We start from the raw sequence: 21,648 nt of genomic DNA, 5'->3' as shown, positions 1-21,648 counted from the left end.
TGTTACCTGGTTAACATCCCTTTCCTCCTTAGGGGATAAAAATATGCAAGCTGATTCATAATACAAATCCTTTTCACCCTGAGGAAAAGAGATGGGGATAGGGCAGAAATTCCATGTTGCTGTAAAGCAGTTGCAAAGTTTCAAAAACTTTTATACCTGCTAGCCTAGGCGCCAACTTTTCAAACTGATTGGAGAGGCTCAGCTCAACACATATAACCATAACTGACAAAACGAAAAACAAGCAACACAAATTAACAAATACCTGATTTCAGGATACCTTTTGGGAGGTATGAACATCCTTTGAAATTGCAGGTCAGGAATCTTGGGTTACTGCTAGACTCAGCATTCACTTTGATCCTGCAAATTCAAACAACCTTAAAAAAATTGTATCTAACATCTTCGGCAGCTACAAAATCTCTCTCCATATATGGAAAAGACAATTCTGACAACAGTGATCCATGTCATGATAACATCACAACTAGACAACTGTAATGTCCCATATCCTGGTCAGACCAAAAAGAGTTTGTATCAGCTCCAACTAATTCAGAAAGCTGCAGCATGACTGATAGAAGGCTGCACGTAGTGTGATCACATCCTTCCTGCAGAAACTACACTGGTTACCAGTACCTTACAGGGCTAATTTTAAAACTGTGCTTGATTTTCAAGGTCTTCAGACAAAATGGACCATACTACTTAAAGAATAAGTTAGCCCTTTACACATCTTTGAGACCTCTAAGGTCCTCTCAAGGAGTATTACTACACCCTCATTAAAAGAAATTGCACAATATGATATTCACCAGTGAGCCTTCCCAGGAGTAGCCCCATACTTTGAAACTTACTCCCAGAGGGGCTACATTTCAAGACTACCTACTTCAGAAAGCAAGTGAAACCCTGGTTCTTCTCCCAAGCCTATAATACATGTTGTGACTGACTTTACACTCACTTCACACCTGGACTAGCTTGCTGCACACTGTGTAACTTCGATCAGTTCCTCTTGTTTAACTGTACAAAAAACTTCCTCTTGTTTAACTGTACAAAAAACTATTTATTCCAATCAACTCTATATATTTGCACACAGTAAACGGTATTGTAGAAAAAACATTAGCATTATATCTATGCTACCAGAATGTTCTAATTTCTGCTCATTAAGTGTTTAAGAACATAAGAAAAGCCATACTGGAACATACCAATGGTCCATCTAGTCCAGTTTCCTGTTTCCAATAGTGGCCATTCCAGGTCACAAGTACCTGGCAGATACCCAAAAGTAGGAACATTCCATTCTACTGATCCAGGGAAAGCAGTGGCTTCCCCCATGTCTGTCTCAATACCAGACTGTGGAATTTTCCTCCTGGAACATGTCCAAACTTTTAGTAAACCCAGCTATGCTAACTGCTGTTTTCACAGTCTCTGACAATGAATTCCAAGGCTTAAGTATTTTTAGGTGAAAAATATTTCATCCTACTTGTTGTAAAAGTATTTCCATGGGATTCTAACAAAATTTCTTTGGCTGGGGAAAACTGCTAGAATAGCCTTAGTATCTTTGCAAAACACACAATCAGCAGGAGGGGTAAATTTTCCAAATTTTGACAGGTATCACCAAGCTTTTATTTTGTGTCAGGGTATGTATTAGATCCTTCCTGAACTCATGGAGAATCTGCCAGATTGGTTGATAATTGAAAGTCACCTTTTGGCTTCATTACGTCTTAAGACCCAATAATGAAGCAAAATCAGTCTAAGGGTTCTGAGAGTGAAGACTGCAAGTAAAAAACACCTGGGCTGGAAATACTATCAAAGGCAAAATAACTAATTTTAAATTTCTTTTTTTCTCTTTTTTTGTGATGTGGGCAACCTCAGTGTGGAGGGTCAGTGAAGGGAGAAATTCTCCGGCGCTTCATACAAGGCAAAGGCAAACAAGCCCCTGCCTGCACACCATCATCGGTTGCCTCACGTGTGCATAAATCAAAAAAAGTGATAAACCACAGTGAATAACTAATAACACACTGGTGTAAATAAATCACAGAAATCACTCTGAGAACCCCCCCAGCCAACTCCCCCCCAAAATAGATGAATAAAACAGCCGACTTATCTTAAAAGCGTCTTCTTAATTCTTACTATGACAACGCAGGGATCGATAAAAATCCAATACCCCGATGTCAGGTTCTTAACTAAGCCCGGTTTCGGGAGACTAGTGTCCCTTCATCAGGAACCCATAGATGAGATGACAAACATAGAAACATAGAAAAAAGCAGCAGAAAAGGGCTATAGCCCACCAAGTCTGCCCATTCCAAGTATCCCCTCCCCTGAATTTACTCCCTTAAAGATCCCATGTGAGTATCCCATTTTCTCTTAAAATCCGTCACGCTGCTGGCCTTTATCACCTGGAGTGGGAGTCTGTTCCAATGATCCACTACTCTTTCGGTGAAGAAGTACTTCCTGGAGTCGCCATGAAACTTCCCTCCCCTGATTTTCAGCGGATGCCCTCTGGTGGTCGAGGGTCCCATGAGCCAGAAGATATCATCTTCTGACTCGATGCGTCCCGTGATGTACTTATATGTTTCAATCATATCTCCCCATTCTCTTCTTTCCTCAAGTGAGTACAGCCGCAATTTTTTAAATCTTTCTTCATACGTGAGATCCTTGAGCCCCAAGACCATCCTGGTGGCCGTTCGCTGAACCGACTCGATCCTCAGCACGTCCTTTCGGTAGTGTGGTCTCCAAAACTGAACACAGTACTCCAAGTGAGGCCTCACCATGGCTCTGTACAACGGCATCATAACTTCAGGTCTCCTGCTGATGAAACCTCTGCGGATACACCCCATCACTTGTCTTGCCCTGGAGGAAGCCTTCTCCACTTGATTGGCAACCTTCATGTCCTCACTAATGATTACCCCTAGATCGCGTTACGCCATGGTCCTAACCAAGGTCTCACCATTTAGTACATAAGTTCTACGTGGGTTTCTCTTACCCAGGTGCATTATCTTGCATTTTTTAGCATTGAAGCCTAGCTGCCAAGTAGTTGACCATTGTTCCAGCAACAGTAGGTCGTGTGTCATATTATCAGGTAATAAGCTTTTGCCTACTATGTTGCAAAGTTTGGCGTCATCGGCGAACAGTGATACCCTTCCTCTAAGTCCTTGCGTCATATCTCTTATGACATAGATGCGAGTCAGCTGGGAGGAGAATGGAACTAACAGAAAGAAGCGCAGGCCCGCTTAAAAGACAAACAAAAGTGACGTCATGGAAAAAATAGACCAATCATAACAAGGGAAGGAAAAAGCCAGAAATTACACAATCGTGTTCCACTCAATACAGTCATTAAGTACATTTGGATGCACAGACTGGAGATGAAAAATCCTGACATCGGGGTATTTGATTTTTTAGATCCCTGCGTTGTCATAGTAAGAATTATGAAGATGCTTTGAAGATAAGTCGGCTGTTTTATTCATCTATTTTTGGGGGGAGTTGGCTGGGGGGTTCTTAGAGTGATTTCTGTGATTTATTTATACCTGTGTGTTATTAGTTATTCACTGTGGTTTATCACTTTTTTTGATTTATGCACACATGAGGCAACCGATGATGATGTGCAGGCAGGGGCTTGTTTGCCTTTGCCTTATTGTGTGAAGCACCGGAGAATTTCTCCCTTCGCTGACCCTCCACACCGAGGTTGCCCACATCACGAAAAAAGAGAAAAATAGAAATTTAAAATTGGTTATTTAGAGAGCCACCCAGGTTTGGCTGGGTGGCAGATAACATTGAGTGAAGGACAGCCAGAGGGTAGGTAGGAAAAAAGGAGCTGAGGTAGGACGGATTAGGATTGGTGGAGGGATAAGAAGAAGGAAGAGAAGGAAGGAATAAGGTTAGATGATTGGATGGAGGAAAAGTTTAGGGCGGGTTCAAAAAGGTCAAGATGGGAGGGGGTTTGTTAGGAGAATTTGGTGGGTGGGAAGAAGGGAGTTTTTGAGAGAGTAGGGGAAGAGGAAGGTTGGGAGCAGGGAGCGGAGTTTCCCTCCCACCCTCCCTGGTGCTGTTGCTATTAGGTTTTGGGTGGGCTGGGGGGTATGAAGTCGGTCGCAGTTTTTTTAGAGGCTGGGGCCCAGATATGAACAGTTATTGCGGAAGGGGTAAAGTGAAGACTTGATATGGGAGTAATTGATATATGGACTCGTGGGTGACACCGCTGCAAGTTAAGGTGGCTTGACGGCACCGTAAGTCACAAAATGTTATAAAGTAATTTATTGTATACTGGAGCTGGTTTTGTTGCAGAATGGCTACAGTGAGTATCCAATAATTTACTAGTTTGTATTTGATATATGCTGAAATTGTTATCAGCTATTGAAATTGGTTATGGAATTTAATGGGTTAATATAAATAAAGCTGCGGCCAATATTATGTCAACAATTTTAGGTATACTGGAGTTATTTGATGTGAAGTAGTATGTGAATGGATGGCTGATATCTGAGTCCCAATGTTATGCCTTTGATAGTATTTCCAGCCCAGGTGTTTTATACTTGCAGTCTTCACTCTCAGAACCCTTAGACTGATTTTGCCTCATTATTGGGTCTTTTGAAGTATCTGTGGCATTTTTTCTTTTAGTTGAGTAGCCCATTACGTCTTAGCCATATTTTTGAGTATCAAGCTCCCTAGAATATATAAGGACAATATTAGTCTTCTTTCCACTTGGAATACATTACAATTTATTGATACCTTAACTCCTACTCCAATACAACAATCTATTTGACAATCCCTATGGTTAAACTCCAAGACACAAATTGGTGAGTCTAAAATCCTCTGGAAACATTGGTTGCAGGCAGGCAGGTAAATTTATTACAATTGCAACAATCATTTGGCGTATCAAAGTCTCAAGGATATAAACAGTTGCAGTTGAAACAGGCCATTCCGAAAGGGTTCCCTGATTGGCGCAATTTTAAAAATCAGTAAAGCTTGCTGGGCCTAAGCTTCCAGACAGATTTTCAAGGGCATCAGGCCGCCAAATGGTATAAATTAATATCTGAATATGTAGCTAAAAATCCTAAAACAAGCTTAAAAGACATTTGGAGTATTGAAATAAAGCAGCCTATTTCTGCTACTCAATGGCCACAGATTTGGACTTGGAAAATGAGATGTACGGCATCAGCATCTATGAGACAAACTTGATTTTTTTTGTTATATAGAATTTTTTGGACCCCAGTTCATTTACAAAAGTTGGCTAGTTCAAACCCTAATAGATGCTGGCACTGTCATCTTGATGTAGGGACACTAGATCATTTGTTGTTTTATTGTCCTTTGATACTCAATTTTTGGAAATCAATAAGGGGAAGAATTAATATGATACTTGGTGTCTCTATGCCATTGACATACGATGTGGTTATATTTGGACACACATAAAAGCAGACTTCTTTTGATTATGACGGGGGTTGCTATGCAAATGATAACGAGAAACTGAAAAATTATGATTGGTTAAACTTTTCCTTTTGGTGGGAAACATTGTGTTTATTTTATAGGTATGAGAGAATGAATCTGGAACAGGTGGGAAACTATAAAAAGTTTAAAGAAATATGGGGTCCTGTAGAGGCTTTTGATAAATAAATGACTGATTAGTTGATGCAACCTTTAATTCCTAAATTGATTTTTGCCACATACATCCAGAGAGAGAAGGAGGCAGACAGGATTAATTCTTCGAGGGCCCCTAGGCACACAAGTACACTGGGCCCCCCTGGCCCTGCCCTGCCCTGTCCCCACCCCACCCCTACCCTGCCCATGTCCCACCCCCATTTATCTGTTTTCTTCTTTACTTCTTTATTTCCACTTGTATTTCTTTTTTAAAAAATTCAAAACAAACAAAGATTAGTATACCAGTACAGTTTTTCTTCTATGCAACCCCCAAACATCTCTGAATAAATCCCTCTTCCTTCCCTTCCCACTACTTACCAGGACTTTAACCTTTCCATACATATATAAAAGTGTTCAAATATATTGTAAAGCAGTAATACTATCCGAAATATAAGTCTATATTAATAACCAAGTTTACAACACCTCTCAACTGCACTCTACGTCAACCAACTGTAACCCATATGTATGAATAAACAACCAAATCTGAAACTCCACTAGTACGTTCCACTTCTAACAAAACAACAAGGCAAGCAGTCCACCAAAGAATCCAACATGAAATAAAAGAAGATCAGCAGAAAATAAGGAGATTCAAATCAGGTTAATTCAAGGTGCTCCCAAGAACCATGCCTGATACATTTCACCAAACAAGGCTAGTCAATGCTAACAAAAAACCATGTCTTTCATACAAACAGAACACAGAAAACACCTTTGCCTAGTATGAAATAAGTAATCACAAACTAACTTCTCCCCCCTTTTACAAAACTGTAGTATGGTTTTTAGCCACAGCCTGTGCTAAAAAAATACTCTACAGTTTGTAAAAGGGGGGATAAAATATAAATAAGTAGACAAAGGTTAAATAAAACCACCAAGATGCTGGACTCTGCAACACCACAGAAACAGCAATGTATGTTCCCTAAAGCAAAAAAAAAAAAAATAAATAGAAAATTTTTTTCTACCTTTGTCTTGTCTGGTTTCAGCTCTCCTCATCTTCTTGTCACTCTCTTCCTTTCATCTTCTGTCCTTCTGTGCCACTTCCAGAAATTGTATGCCTCCCCCTTCCATCTTTCCCTTCACTCCCATTGGTCTGGAATCCATCTTCTTCCATTCCCTCTCCAATGGTCTGGCATCTCTCTCCTCTCCTCTTTTTTCCTTCCCTCTCACACCCCCACACCCCCATGGTCTGGAATTTCACTCTCTCCTCCCCCTTCCCCCCACTTCCATCAGCATCAGCCCCCTTTCTTTCCCTCCAACCCAATTCCATCCAGTATCCTTCCCCTTATATCTCTCTCCTATCCCTGCACATCAATTCCATCAGCATCCGCCCCTTTCTCTCCTTCCACCACGCTGCTCCCTTTCTCTCCCTCCACCACCCTTCTAAGTCAGAGGAGTCCTGCTGAAGAAACAGAGGACTGGGTGTTTTTTTTTTCCTTGGCAATGCGGGCCCCTCGGGAAAGATCGGCAGTGCTGGGCCCTCCCCCCCCGGGAAAGATCGGCAGTGCTGCCCCCCCCAGGAGATCGACAACACCGTCCTCCCCCAGCATCTATATAAGGGGAGAAACCGGGTCAGACCAGGGGTCCATCATGCCCAGCACTCTGCTCCCGCGGCGGCCCCCCAGGTCCATGACCTGTAAGTGATCCTTTACCTAAATCATGTATTCCCTATTCGTTTAGTGACCTGTATAGTTACCCTCTATCTGTATCCTTCAATCCCCTTCACCTTCAGGAAATCATTCAATCCCTTTTTGAAACCCAATATTGTACTCTGTCCTATCACCTCTTCTGGGAGCGCATTCCAGGTGTCCACCACCCTCTAAGTGAAGAACTTCCTAACATTCATTTTGAAACTGTCACCTTTCAACTTTTCTGAATGCCCTCTTGTTTTTGTTGTCCTTGCTAGTCTGAAGAATCTGTCCCTCTCCACCTTCCCTATGCCTTTCATGATTTTATAAGTCTCTGTCATGTCCCCTCTAAGTCTCCGCTTTTCCAGGGTAAAGAGCCCCAGATTCTCCAGCCTTTCAGCATACAAAAGGTTTTCCATGCCCCTTATCATCCTAGTCACTCTTCTCTGGACCCTCTCGAGTATCGCCATATCCTTCTTAAGGTACGGTGACCAGTATTGGATGCAGTACTCCAGATGCGGGCGCACCATCGCTCGATACAGTGGTAGAATAACTTCCTTTGTTCTGGTAGTGATACCCTTTTTGATAATGCCCAACATTCTGTTCGCCTTCTTTGAGGCCGCTGCACATTGCGCCGCCGGCCTCATTGTTTTGTCCACCAATACCCCCAAGTCTTTTTCGAGGTTGCCTTCCCCCAGTACTCTCCCTCCCATCGTATAGCTGTATATCAGGTTTCCTTTCCCTATATACAAGACTTTGCATTTTTCAATATTTCTCATCTGCCATCTTTCTGCCCACTCGCTCAGTTTGTTCAGGTCTCTTTGCAGATCTTTGCATTCCTCAACAGTTCTGACCCTACTGGATAGTTTTGTGTTGTCCGCGAATTTTATAACTTCGCACTTCGTCCCTGTTTCCAGGTCATTTATGAATATATTGAACAGCAGCGGTCCCAATACTGACCCCTGTGGGACACCACTTGTGACCCCTTTCCAGTCCGAGTAGTGTCCCTTTACTCCTACCCTCTGTTTCCTGTCCGTCAGCCAATTTCTGATCCATCTGTGCACAAATTTGGCACATGTCTCCACAGTTTTCTTAATAGGCACTCATGAGGTACCTTGTCAAAGGCTTTTTGGAAATCCAGATATACGATGACTATGGGGTCACCCTTGTCCAATTGTTCGCTTATCCCCTCAAAGAAATGAAGTAGGTTTGTTTGGCATGATCTTATAGGTATTAATAATTTTTCCAACAGATTGAACAGATGGATGTACAAGACTCTTTTCAACTACTGACAAACATTTTGTATAATAGTGTCCTCTGCTGGGCATATGAAAATTTTTAACAAAATGAAATGCATTTCTTCAAAAGTGATTTAAGAAACATTATAAAGAGATGCCATAATCTCAAACAGAGGAAAAGAACAATAGAGATGAAACAATTACAGCATACAAGGGGCTTTTTTTTTCCTTAAGAAACTAGTAATAACCAGCTGAAGACTTATCTAAAAGTAATTCTCAAATATTACTTGTAAGGAGCTCAACCTACTAAAATAAACCTATTTTGTAACAAATCCATGGATTCACAGTGTATTTGCTTTTAATGGCAGATCTTCCAGTAAGAAAAAAAGGAGGAGCAGGAATGGAAACTCCACAAAGATCAATAGAAGCCAAACAATGAAGTCAAAAATTCCAAACAAAGGGGTGCAATCCTAAAATACAGACGCATTAATTGTTGAATCAAATGCATCAGCTATGTCAATGGTGCAAATACAGGGCTCCTTTTACTAAGCTGCGTTAGTGGTTATAGCGCGCACTGCAATGCTGCACGTGCTAGATGCTAACGCCTTCAGTGAACTGGCGTTAGTTTTTCCATGTAGTGCGGAGGGCAGCACACGAAAATCTGCAGCACATGCTAAAAAAACTACTGCAGCTTAGTATAAGGAGCCCACAGTATATCAGCTGCAAAGAAACGACTCAACACGGCCGTGTTTTGGCAAAAAACAAATGCCTGCCTCAGGAATCACTGATAATAAATACTAATAAATTTATTTATATACAGTCAAACCTCGGTTTGCGAGTGTTTTGCAAGACAAGCAAAACATTCTTGCAAAACTTGTCTTGCAAACCGAGTGTTGACTCGATTTGCAAGCACCCCCCCTGAGAACCGGCATCGCTCCCCCCCCCACGCGAACTGGCACCCCCAATCCAAACAACTTGAAACTTACCTCCGTCTGGCACCAGCACGCAGCCCACAGGACGTGCTGGTGCCGCTTGAAGAACTTCCTGTCTCTGCCGGGCCTTGAGCTCAAGGCCTTCTAATTCTCCCTCTCGCCGAGATTCTCGGCTGTTCGGTCTGTGCGGCCTCCGTCAGGCATGGGAAGGGAAAGGAGCTGCCAGCGGGTATGCCCTGGATTGCCATCTTGGCGGCGTTTTTTTTTTTTTTTTAACACCTCAACTCCTTCCCAGCGAGCACGTTCCAGGATTAGTGATCAGCCTTTTTGGACGGTAAGCCCGAACGGAGGCTTCAAATCCGCCCCTATGAAGGTGATTTCCAGAGGGGGAGAAAGCGGATGATTGGGATCCGTGCTGCTCGGTCCATGCGGCCGCCCTCAGGCATGGGAAGGGAAAGGAGTTGCCAGCAGGTACCCATCGTCTCTGGACCCGGGGAAACCGAATGAGACTTTCCCATAACCTAATTTCTTTAATATACTGTATATCTATGTGAGTTTTGAGTGGGGGTTTTCATAAACACAAAGAGACCTACAGAAAGAAAGACAGGGGGCAAGGAAGATAGAAAGGGGCAAGGGAGAGAGACAGACAGAAAAAAGACACACAGCCAGCAGCCAAGGAGAGAGAGGCAAAAGCATCCAGTGGCCAAGGAGAGAGAGAAAAAGAAAGAATGACAGCCAGCCAGCATCCAAGGACAGGGAGAGAGAGAAAAAAACAAACCCCAGATAGAAAGACAGCTGCCAAGGAGAAAGAGATAAAGAAAACAGACAGCGTCCAAGGAAAGAGAGAAAGAAAGAAAAAAAAAACCCCAGACAGCGGCCAAGGAGAGAGACAGACAGAAAGAAAGACATACAGACAGACATCTATTCTAGCACCCGTTAATGTAACGGGCTTAAAAACTAGTATAAAATATAACATTAAGAAATTAGTAACCTAATCTTCTAGATTATACAGTACATATTTATCAAACAGATATGTTTTTAATGATCTAAAGGCCTGGTAAGAAGAAGAGTTTAAGATCAAACCACTAAAACATTTGTTCCTAAGTCCTGCCTGAAATATTGTGTATACATAACCTTTTATTGTGGGGAAAAAAATAAGGTTCTGTTTCATGGAGAATGTCTGTTTTCTACTAGTTCAAAATGATCTAAAAGGTAACTTGGTATAAGACCATATAATGTTCTATAAAAAAAAACATACAGGCCAATTTAAAAATTATTCTTGCCTCTACTGGAAGCCAATGCAACTTTCGATAGTGTTACATGTTCTGATTTTTTTTTTAGATTGAAAATTAGATGCACAGCCATATTTTGGATGATTCACATCCTCCTAATGATTTGTTGGTAAGAACCTAGCTAAATGATGCCACAATAGTCTAAAGTGCTCAGAACCAAGGACTGCACAATCAATCTAAAAGAAGAAAAGTCAAAATAAGATGTGGGATTTCTTTTGCATCATGTGACACCTGCTTTGGCTCTGTGTTTTGCTGCTTTGACTTATATTTTTCAGTTCATCGTTATTAAACTCCTGATGCATGCACTTGGTTTTGTTAAAACACAGTTGTAGCTGATACATTTGATTCAAAAATTAAAGCTTCTTGATTTTATGATTACACCACCTTGTTTAAAACCTCCAATAAAACATAGTTCTGAGCCCAGATGACTCTAACAAGTGAATACAATTTCAAAGGCTATTTCAATTCAAGGGGAAGATTGAAAAGGGCCATACTGATCTATTATTTGCAGCGTGAATCATCAGGGAACCACAAGCACATAAGTAGGGCAGTGCTGATTTTCCCCCTCAGTCCAGAAGTGGTACTGTGAAAGGACTATCAGGGACAGAGAGATTTTCACTGGTATGAATTTCCAGGGAACTTGCTTGTACTTGGAGAAAGGTAGACTTGAAGTGTAATAGGAAAGCCCAGGAATTTATTTTAAGTGCTAAGCTCACTTAGCAAGGGATTGATTTAACACCTGAGAGGAGACAGATTCATAACGAATGCAAGGAGGTTCTTCTTCACTCAGAGGATGGTGGACACCTGGAACGCGCTTCCCGGAGAGGTAATAAGACAGAGTACAATTCTGGGGTTCAAAAAGGGACTGGATGACTTCCTGGAAGCGAAGGGGATAACAGGGTACAGATAGAGGTTTACCGTACAGGACATTGAGCGAATAGGGTATGGATATTTTAGGTTAGGTAGGGAACATTTTCAGGTCATGGACCTGGGGGGCCGCCGCGGGAGCGGACTGCCGGGCACGATGGACCCCTGGTCTGACCCGGCAGAGGCAACGCTTATGTTCTTATGTTCAAGTTCATAGGCTAGCATTTAAGGGGGCTATTTTAAAGGTGCTATAGTATAAGCACAGAGCACAGCTAATAAGCACAGGAAGCATCAGTTTAGACAAGTGGTCTCAAACTCGTGGCCCGGGGGCCACATGCGGCCCGCCAGGTACTATTTTGAGGCCCTCGGTACGTTTATCATAATCACAAAAGTAAAATAAAACAGTTTTTTGATCACCTGTCTCTTTAACTATAAATTACAGTATTATTATTAAGACTTAGCCAAAAGGAAAGATTTATAAACTATAAAGAGTTTTACTTCATGCAAAATTGTCATTTCTTTTATAAGACATTAACTCTTTTTTTCTGAGGCCCTCCAAGTACCTACAAATCCAAAATGTGACCCTGCAAAGGGTTTGAGTTTGAGACCACTGGTTTAGACTTTAGCATTATGTGTTAAGGAGGGCATGGAATCAAATAGACTAGAAATTCTACAGAAACCAAAACAAACTTTGGAATACCTATGGGTAGAAATTCCATGTGTAATGGGGAAAAGGGTAGTGGTAAGAGTGTACTACCATCTGCCTGGCCAGGATGAACAGATAGATGCTGAAATGTTATTAGAAATTAGGGGGCTAACAAACTTTGTAACACAATAATTTATTTTTATTATTTATTTATTAAAACATTTATATACCGCATACAACTATGGTTTCCATATGACATACATAGAATCTTGTTTCTCTCCAATTATCACGTATAACATAGACATATCGAGACAACATCGTTAATCATCCTTAATATAATAGAGATAGAGCACAAATTTAATCAATTCAGAAATACAAACAAGCTTTAAATCATACTTCGATGTCAGAAAAAAAAAGAAAATTCTAGAAGGCGATTATCAACTGAAATACATCTTAGCATAAGAAGGTATTAGCAAACAATTGAGTTTTCAGCATTTTCTTAATAATAATAATAATAATAATGGGCAATTTCAAATACCCCAATATCAGGGCATGCTAAGAAGATAAAATTCTTTGATGAAATCAAGGACTGCTTTATGGAACAGCTGGTTCAGGAACCGACAAAAGGCAAAACAATTCTAGACCTAGTCCATAGTGGGGCACATAATTTGGCACAGGAAGTAATGGTGCTGGGGCCTCTTGATAACAGTGACTATAACATGATTAGATTTGATATACCGGTAATCTCTGAAGTAAGAACACTGAGCAAATGCAAAAAATGGCATTTCACTTTAAAAAAAGGAGATAATGAGAACATATGGAGAATGGTAAAAAAGAAACTTAGAGGAGCAGCTGCAAAAGTTTTTTAAAAAATTACATCAGGTGTGAATGTTATTCAAAAATGCCATCCTGGAAGCCCAATACATGAACAACATATTCCATGTATTATAAAAAGGAGGAAGGAAGACTAAATGACAGTGGGTGTGGTTAACACTGAGGTGACGGAAGCTATTGAGGTAAAAGAAAATCCTTCAGAAAGTGGAAGTAGAATCTGACTGACCATAATAGGAAACGAAAAAGTATAGGACTTTCATTAGTCACCAAAACAAATGAGTTCAAATCAAATTAAACTCTAAAATCACATCGCGTTCCTCAGTATGCCACCCGTGATTAACGAATGGTAGCTGTCCTCATAGGAACCTTATCGTGTGTGATTTTATCTTTAAATATATTTTTTACTTTTTTACTTTTTACTTTTTATATTTGTCAATAAGTTATAAAGTTTTATAAAATGCTTGTGCCTAATAATTTTAGCAACAATAGCATATAGTAGCAATTACTTAGCTTATATTTTAAAGACTGGGTCTGGTTCATTCCCCACCGACGCGTTTCATTACTTCATCAGGGTCGGGGAAGGAGAACGCTATAAAAAAACAGATAATAAAGTCATTTATATTTAACAAACCCAGTGTCGTTAGTAAATAGAACATAGTATAAAAAATTGCTACAAAGCTTACCAGAGCCATGTTATGTATTAGCTGAAGGCTAAATCCATAGTTAATGAACCAGAAAGGAAAAAACCCCGGTTCACAGAGAGCTAATAAGTCCAAAACCCCTGATCACCTGACCCAAACCTAGCCAATAGCCACCCTGACTATAGACCTTTCACACATTTACTGCACTGCTCTTAATTACATTCATATACTCACAGTTAGCCAATCACTAGTTAAATTCAGGCCATGGGGATGCATGGTATTAAGTTTATACATCCACCGAAGTTCTTTAATGTTCAGGTTATTTTCATGATTGCCTCCCTCCCACCCGATAGGTACTGTGTCAATAATTCGCCATTTAAGATCAGAGATTTTATGATTCATTAAAGACCAATGGCGAACTAAAGGAGCAGTTTCAGTTCCAGTTTTAACTCGGGACTTGTGCTCACTCAGTGCTAGAACCTCTTTCAAAATTTCTAGACCTATTTTTACAGAAAGAAGTGTTGAAAATTAAATCTCATGTTAAAGATAGCACTCACATGATAAATATATTGTCAACGATCCCACAATCATATACCGATGGGTTATTGATAACGTTAGATGTCAAGGCGTTATATACCATGATTCCCTCACAAGGTGCTTTAACCTTATTACAGAAGATTTTTGAAAATCAAACTTACTGTCAACGGATTTCTTCCTCCTTTTTGATGGAGTTGGCAACCTTGGTTCTCACCAGGAGTTATTTCTGGTGTAATGGGGAATTTTATTTACAGACTCATGGTATTGCGATGGGGGCCTCCCTGGCTCCCTCCGTGGCCACCTTGTACATGGCTCAATTGGAGGAACAACACATCTACACATCCCATTGGTTTCAGAATATTACAGTTTGGAGACGTTATCTGGACGACATCTTCTGCATTTGGAAATCTGACATTCAGACATTCAATGCCTTTCTTGCTTGGTTAAATCAAGTAGACCCAAATATCCAGTTTTCAGCTATTGTCAATCATTATGAAATATCATTTTTGGATATGACCATCTTTAAATCTCAGGGCTCTTTGTTAACAACTATTTTTCGCAAAGCCACCGACAGAAATAGCCTACTTCGCTACCACAGTTTCCATCCGTTACAACTAAAAAACAGTCTACCTCATAGCCAATTTTTACGATTGAGGCGACTATGTTACTCCTTAGCTGAGTATAAAATTCAAGCCAGGATATTGAAAAATCGTTTCAAACAACGTGGATATCCAAGACACATAATAAAACAAGCATATACTCGAGCTAAGTATGCTCATAGACATCAACTTCTTCAATATAAACAGAACCTTGAAGAAGAGAAACTGTTGGTATGTGTACAACAATTCTCCCATCTGGCTTATGATATTAAGAATATTATTCTTTCTCATTGGCACATCATTCGTTTAACCTTGGGACCTGACTGCGAGCCTCCACTATTCGCCTTTAAAAGAGCAAAAAATTTGGGGGAACTTATTGGACATTATAAACACAAACAAGACAGTACCTCTGATGTGATGGGCCACTACAGTTGTGGCCATTGTCAATGGTGCGAATATACCCTAGAAGGGGAAACATGGAGTCATCCACATACAGGTCAAATTTTTACAGCTAAATTCAGAACCACCTGTAAAACTGATCATGTTATTTACATGATTATATGTCCGTGTCCAAAAATCTACATAGGGCGCACGATGAGACCCATGAATATCAGGCTCAATGAGCACAAGTCCCGAGTTAAAACTGGAACTGAAACTGCTCCTTTAGTTCGCCATTGGTCTTTAATGAATCATAAAATCTCTGATCTTAAATGGCGAATTATTGACACAGTACCTATCGGGTGGGAGGGAGGCAATCATGAAAATAACCTGAACATTAAAGAACTTCGGTGGATGTATAAACTTAATACCATGCATCCCCATGGCCTGAATTTAACTAGTGATTGGCTAACTGTGAGTATATGAATGTAATTAAGAGCAGTGCAGTAAATGTGTGAAAGGTCTATAGTCAGGGTGGCTATTGGCTAGGTTTGGGTCAGGTGATCAGGGGTTTTGGACTTATTAGCTCTCTGTGAACCGGGGTTTTTTCCTTTCTGGTTCATTAACTATGGATTTAGCCTTCAGCTAATACATAACATGGCTCTGGTAAGCTTTGTAGCAATTTTTTATACTATGTTCTATTTACTAACGACACTGGGTTTGTTAAATATAAATGACTTTATTATCTGTTTTTTTATAGCGTTCTCCTTCCCCGACCCTGATGAAGTAATGAAACGCGTCGGTGGGGAATGAACCAGACCCAGTCTTTAAAATATAAGCTAAGTAATTGCTACTATATGCTATTGTTGCTAAAATTATTAGGCACAAGCATTTTATAAAACTTTATAACTTACTGACAAATATAAAAAGTAAAAAGTAAAAAAGTAAAAAATATATTTAAAGATAAAATCACACACGATAAGGTTCCTATGAGGACAGCTACCATTCGTTAATCACGGGTGGCATACTGAGGAACGCGATGTGATTTTAGAGTTTAATTTGATTTGAACTCATTTGTTTTGGTGACTAATGAAAGTCCTATACTTTTTCATATTAATTCTTGTGCACTTTGGGATTTGAATTACCAGTAGCATAATAGGAAACAGCATATGGAATGGCAAGTCAAATGCAAGGCGCAGATAAGAAAGGGAAAAAGACTGAAAAGAAGATTGTGTTGCAGGCAGAAACACATAGCAAAACAAATTTAGGTATATTAGATGCAAGAAGACAGGAAAATAATCAATTGGACTGCTAGATGAGAGAGGAGTAAAAGGGGCACTCAGGGAAGACAAGGCCATAGCAGAGAGGTTAAATGAATTGATTGCTTCAGTCTTCACTGAGGAAGATGTGGGAGAAATACCAGTATCAGAAATAGTATTCAATGCTGAACAGTCAGAGAAACTGAAACAAATCTCTGTAACACTGGATGATGTAATGGGGTAATTTGACAAATTGAATAGCAAATCGCCTGAACTGGATGGTATACATCCCACAGTACTGATAAAATTGAGAAATTAACTTGCAGAGCTATTGTTAGTAATAAGTAATTTATATTTAAAATCTAACATGGTACCAGAAGACTGGAGGATGTCCAACATAATGCCAATTTTTAAAAAGAGTTCCAGGGGTGATCTAGGAAATTATAGGCCAGTGAGTCTGATGTTGATGCCAAGCAAAATAGTAGAGATTATTATAAAGAACAAAATTACAGAGCATATACATAAGCATAGATTAATGAGACAAAGCCAATATGGATTTAGTCAAGGGAAATCTTGCCACACCAATCTACTACATTTCTTTGAAGGGGCAAATAAACCTGTGGATAAAGGTGAGCTGGTCGATATTGTGTATCTGGATTTTCAAAAGGCATTGGATAAAGTACCTCATGAAAGTCTGGGGGGAAATCCATTGCTTATTTCTAGGATAAGCAACATAAAATCTGTTTTACTCTTTGGGATCTTGCCAGGTACATGTGACCTGGATTGGCCACTGTTGGAAACAGGATACTGGGCTTGATGGACCTTCGGTCTGTCCCAGTATGGCAACTCTTATATTCTAAAAATCATTGATGGTGCTTTAGTAAAATGAAAAGCTTTTTCAGTAGCGTGCCTTGGAAGACTTAGACCTAGTTATTATTGGACTATTTGGCTATAACTTATTTGCATTTTCCCCATGCATCCTTTTTGGGGGAATCAATTTGTTGCATCTGAATATTAAAAAGTTTATCTGTAGAATAATCTGAGACGTGCACTGACTCATGGCAACATGCACAGTGAGGAATCCACCCTGTGACACTTCATGGTACAGTACAAGAATGGTTTGCCATTGCCTTCTTCTGTGCAGTGTGTGACTCCACTATCAAGTTTCAAGTTTAATGATTTTTGGATTAATCGCTTAATCATAATTCAAAGCGATGTACAATTTAAAATACATTCAGTGGGAAACAATACAAATCAAACTTTAAATAATGACACAATGTTAAAAATGGTTCAACATATTCATAACATAAGGTAAAAAAGGGGATGTGAAATACAGTTCATGATAGAAAAGTAGAACAAAAAAAGGAAAAAAAACATTGGGAAGGCATGTAACAGTAGGATTTAATATTTAAAACAACAGTTTAAAAATTAATAGATCAAATGCCAAAGGCATCTTTAAAAAGAAATGTTTTTAGATTACGGTACTTTTAAATTTTCGTAGAAAGATTGGGAGGATGTTCCAGATCTGTGGAGCAGTTACTGAAAAGATGAATTGCCGTCTTGTATTATGTTGCTGCTGCCCAATGTAGGGTCCCTTAGCCTACCACACCTAGGTGGTTTCTCATCCAAGTACTAGCCAGGCCTGACTCTGCTTAGCTTTTGATAGTAAGAGCAGGCCTACTCAGGGCAGCCAAGCCATAGGCAGTTTTAGTGATAGTGGGAACCTTTTATAGAATCGCACCAAGCACTGTTCTGATTGGCACCAGTTTTTTAGGTGCCATATATAGAATTTGGGGGATAGTTTTTGAAAACTAGAAATTCTAGGCATGTCACCTTACACCTGCCATTAACATTGCATAAGAAGGCATGCTTACGATAGTATTGTATAATGGCAACTTGGTGCCGAGACACTGTTATGCAGTAGAATTAATATTATGCACACATTGGGGTGCCTAAACAGATTTATAGAATTGTCTCCCAAGTTTATACATGAGGCAATGGAAGGTTACTGGACTTGCTCAAGATCACAAGAAGCAACAGCAAGATTTGAACTGGGCTTTCCTGGTTGTCAGCCCAGTTCTTTAGCCACACAAGCACACACTATTCAAAGGGGTTGTCTGGTTAACTTTTGAAATTAGCCAGCCAAAGCTAGACATTGTAATGTCCTGTGGAAAAGATGGGATTGGCTGTTCCCTGACCGCAGTCATACTTTAATCCATCAGCACTGATCAATTAAATTTACAGCAGTATGTAAATAAATTATACGTTTCAGTAAATCCCTATATGATCAAAAGCTGATACAACCTTCACATGATTCAAAGTTAAGTCATTTTCTGCAGTTTGTATAATATTATAATTATGTATGTTACTATTTATTTGCTGTTTTATCTATAGATTCAAGATATGAAAAACAGTGAATACAATACATGCAAACATTTGGACACCCTTCAGTCAGTAGCACTTCCTTTGCCAGAAGTAATAGCTTCCAAGTATTTCCTTTAGCCAACAGAGACTTTCTCTTCTGGCTTAAGGTATTTCCCCCCACTTTTCCTTGTAGAATTCTCTCTCAGAAATATTTTAGTACTTTTACATACATTGCATGTTTGAGATTGGTAGTTTCATTTAAAACCTGCCTATTGCTACTGTGGACAGACTTGATTCACACTTTACTGCAATAACGCACTTTGAGCTATTTGGCAGTGAGCTCCATGACCTCAGCTATCATCATCATCATCAGTTTCTTGCTACTAAAGATGTAGGTGAGACGTTTAAATATATCACTGGACGTATAGAAGTGGAAGAAGATATTGTCTGTCTTGAAGGACCCACGACCACTAGAGGGCATCCGCTCAAAATCAGAGGCGGTATATGTCATGGTAACACCAGGAAGTGTTTCTTCACCGAAAGAGTGGTTGACCATTGGAACGGGCTTCCGTTGCAGGTGATAAAGGCCAACAGTGTGCCGGATTTTAAGAGTAAATGGGATGCCATGTTGGATCCCTAAGAGGGTCGAGTTAAGGAGTAGGGTCGTTAGGCGTGGGATCTCTAGGAAAATAAGCCTAGGTGGGTGGGTCTGTTAGGTGGGCAGACTTGATGGGCTATGGCCCTTTTCTGCCGTCATCTTCTATGTTTCTATGTTTCTATGCTGTAGGTGCGCCTCTTTCTGCGATTGTTCATGCAAGTCTTTGTGCATTTGGCTAATTGTCTAAGGTTTTATTTATGTGGTATATATGTTGCATGTGTTGAATGCTACTGTAATTTGGAGGTTGGGAAATATGGATGGGGAATTCTAATCCTTCGTCTTATATACTACATTATCCTTATAAAATAGGGCTTGGTATAGCCTACATTAAGGCTTAAAGAGGGGGGCGCTGTGGAGCCCGACTAGGATGGTCGTGGGTTAGATCAGCTCCAGCAGCCCTACCTACTATTTTCCTCTTCTGAGCTATATTACTGCTTTTTCAATTATTATTTTCAGCAGAATTTATTCTTTATATGATGGCTTCAGCAAAGGTTGGAAAACGTCACAAGCCTGAGCCCTTGTCACCTGCCAAATCTACCCAGGACAAATCTGACAAGCCAGAGGCTCCCTCCATGCTTGACTTATGGGAGGCAATTCGCTCACTACAAGATATTATGACTGACACGAAAGATGCCTTAACTGAGATGAAAGACGAACTCAGCACTATACACTCTGATATTTCAGGCTTCAAAACTAAGCTTGCTGATTTGGAAATCAAGTCTGCCACTGCCGATGCCAATATCAAGGCCCTGCAGACACATGTAAAGCGCTCTCTCCTCATCGAGCGGGAACTTGAAGACGCGAGCAACCGCTCGCGCCGGAACAATGTGCGGCTGCTTGGAGTGCCGGAAAATCGGGAGGGCACTAATATACTGGCTTTCCTTGAAACATTCATCCCTTCTCTCCTAAACATTAATTTTACCAAAGACTTTGAGATCGAGAGAGCCCACCGCACACCTTCAACTCGGCAGCAGCGTGATCAGCGCCCTCGACCGATTATACTCAAAATTCTCCGGTACCAGCAGGTGCTGGAAATCATGCAAAAAGCCCGCACACTCGCTCCTATTACCTTCGAGGGACACAAGATACTTTTCCTGCCAGACCTTCACAAGAACACAGTGAAATCAAGACAACAACTTCTGGCTCTTCGTCCTCAACTAAAGAAGATGGGTGCTCGTTTTGGAATTTACTACCCTGCCAGAATGAGAGTCACATACCTTAATCAAACACGCGACTTCACCGATCCGGAACTACTGGCGTCTTTCATTGAAGAAAAATCTCCAACCTCAATAGATGCAGTGTGACTGTGACTGCTCTAAATCATTCATGCACTGACTTACCAGCCTTGCCTGCTCGTCCCTCGTGGGCTCCCAGGACTCCATTTTCCTTCCGTTGGACATTTCAGCCTGTACTTCCTGCTTACTTGCTTGCCTGCATGAAATGTTTGCTGTGACTCATATAATTCTGTTTTCTGTTCTCTCCGATACACCCGATCTGTCTTTCTACTTTAATGCCTTTCTCTCTCTTCTCCCACCCCCTTTATCTTTCTTCCTCGCCACCATTTTGCCTTCTGTGCTCCTCTTTCTTTCTGCACACGTGGAACCAGCTGCACAACTTGTTTCCTACCCGGTTCCTCTGACTTTTCTTTCAGACGCATTACCGCTGCTTTCCTCTCCTTGCTAGATGACTCACTGCTTTATATAACTGATCTTTCCTTGCTACTGGCCTTTAACTGCTGTGTTTACTCAGCTTATCTCTCCCTTCACGGTCCACCGAGCTTCAATTAGGCTCTCATGTTTCCTTTACTGATTGCCTCTTCAGTATCAATTAACCTCCATGACTCATAGCCCTCTCTCTTTTAAATTCTTATTTCCAATTGCCTCTTTCTAGTCCTTTTCTTGGCTAATGGAATTTTATTATGACTACCCATATAATATCTCTCCCTTCTCTTTTTCTGCTGAGAATTTTTATTTTTTTTTTTTTTTTACATATGCTTATTCATACTCTTATAATGCTAATTTGATTCATTACTCTTTTTCCTGTTCTCAGATGATGGTTGCTAACAGTTCTGAATTAGGCTGCTGTGTTTGCTATCTGACCTCGGCCGCCTGGCTTGACTTTCTAGTTACCCCAACTTGTTGGCTGCGTTTGTAGCCTATCTCATTGACATTTGT

At 40.4% G+C, this 21,648-nt stretch overlaps 1 protein-coding gene across 1 annotated transcript in view; it reads right to left on the bottom strand.

Moving 5' to 3' along the window:
• Nucleotides 1-21,409, bottom strand: part of C12H1orf21 (chromosome 12 C1orf21 homolog) — a 610,172-nt gene extending 588,763 nt beyond the window's left edge. The window contains exon 1 of the mRNA XM_033916059.1: nucleotides 20,815-21,409. The gene's annotated coding sequence lies outside the window, so the exon portion shown is untranslated. The remainder of the gene's footprint in view (nucleotides 1-20,814) is intronic.
• Nucleotides 21,410-21,648: the final 239 nt, after the last annotated feature.

The sequence above is a fragment of the Geotrypetes seraphini genome, chromosome 12 (genome assembly GCF_902459505.1).
Source record: "Geotrypetes seraphini chromosome 12, aGeoSer1.1, whole genome shotgun sequence".
NCBI classification, from domain to species: Eukaryota; Metazoa; Chordata; class Amphibia; order Gymnophiona; family Dermophiidae; genus Geotrypetes; species Geotrypetes seraphini.
This window is presented reverse-complemented; position numbering and strand designations above follow the sequence as displayed.